Below are 1,855 nucleotides of genomic sequence, written 5' to 3' on the forward strand. Positions count from 1 at the left end.
TTTCATTCCACAATTCAGTGGCAATCATGCAGTAGAAAATAAGTGACTACACGTTTCAATTTCACTACAGAAAACAAATACCAAGTCCCGTAAAAAAATACATATGGGGTTCAGAAACATTTTTTTTCATTACGGAGGCAGAATATTTGCCTCATTCATTAATTAAAAAGAAGACAAACAAGACTTTTTCATATATAAAAGGAATGACGTAAGATTACAACTAAGATCATTGCTCCCATGTCATAATTCTCCCTAGTAAGGCAGTTTTGCACAGCAATGAATGAACCAAAGCTTTCCCTCCTCCTTGATGGCTTGCAGGAGAATTGTGGGTGCACAGAATTTGTTGTGAAAGACCCGCAAATTTCTTTCACTACAAATGCCCCAAGCAATGAGCATGGTGATAGAGGACATCGCTCTTCTATTTACCTTCATTTCGTTTTGACATGTTGGCTCACCAATCCTTTATAGATCACTATGTCGCCCACCTTTACATGTCAATGCTCTGAAGGTTTAACCAATCCTTGACCATTCTCCAATGTCTCAAAGTGTACCGCCCACTTATTATCTTACTTGCACAATGGGCAAAGGCCACAATTTGGCCATCCCCGCTTGGTCAAATGGTCGGCAATCCAATGCCTATGCCAAATAGCTGACCACACGAAGGATTATATAGGGGAGCGAGTGCAATTTGGGGGTCCGGCGACTTTGTCATGAGGTCACTAGCTCTTGAGGTGGTCAAACCATGTGTGATGTCTTAGATTGAATCTACTTTAGGCTAAACTAGAGCTTCGATTCCTTCATCGTCTTTGCCCTCAAAGTCGAAGTCCCCCCTCTTCATCATATTCTCGAAGTATTTATAAGTGGCCTTGGTTGGTTTGACTGCCCTCCACCTTGGTCTCCAAGTTTTGGACGACTCGAACTCCTCCTCGTTTGGTAGTCGAATGCCTTCCTCCTTGGGAGTCCATGGGACACCCGTTTGAAGTAGTTACCCGTGACCGTGAGGACACAGCCTCTCTGTGGAGCTTGGATCCGGGCCCGCCCAGATGACCTATCTAGGGCTACAAGCGACATGATCTTGGGTAGAAGCCCACTTCCCGTCGACACAATGCTTCCACATAGTATGAATCTATATAGGAAAAACACCCCAAAAATTAAAAGTAGAAGAATTAACATTGTGAACCCCTTTAGCATCAAACTTCCACATAATAGCACCCCCCTGTTCACTTTAACCGAAGGGAGGCTGACAGTTTTCAACAATTAAACAAAATTGCTTGTAGGTTTCACGCGACAACAAGAGCATATAACATATGATGTGTTGTCCCTTCTATTTCCTGCGTACATGGTGGCTAGGGTTTAACCCTCTTCTCCGGCATGGCCTTTGTTCCCACCATCTAGGCATGGGGTGACGAAGGGAAACTCGGTTTCTCCGTCCAATGTGTACTTTGTTTTTGTATAGATTTTTGTTCACGTGTCTCAACGATGATGATGGGTGGCGACAACATCACAACAGTGGAATAACTCCCTCTGGTCTCCTTCCCGTCCCGATAGTATTCGCTCCAAAATCGGTGGTAGGCTTGTGAGGGTGTGGTCCCATGCATCTAGGCAGCGAGATCTATTGGATGATCTGATGGTGCCGGCGATGGCGGACAAGGTATCAAAACTGATGTTGAATCTTGATAAGTGTTAAGGTGGTACGGGAGTGCCTTCTCTCTTCATTAAGCCTCAAATGGGGGGGGGGGGTTCTTCCTCCCTGTTGGTTGTTCTGCAACAAACCTTTGCAACATGTTCACTAGGTGCGTCCCAACCGACGTTCTTCAACCGTGTGTTGTGTCCTGCTCTTGTGGCAGGTTTTTAT

The sequence above is a fragment of the Triticum aestivum genome, chromosome 6A (assembly GCF_018294505.1).
Source record: "Triticum aestivum cultivar Chinese Spring chromosome 6A, IWGSC CS RefSeq v2.1, whole genome shotgun sequence".
Classification (NCBI taxonomy): Eukaryota; Viridiplantae; Streptophyta; class Magnoliopsida; order Poales; family Poaceae; genus Triticum; species Triticum aestivum.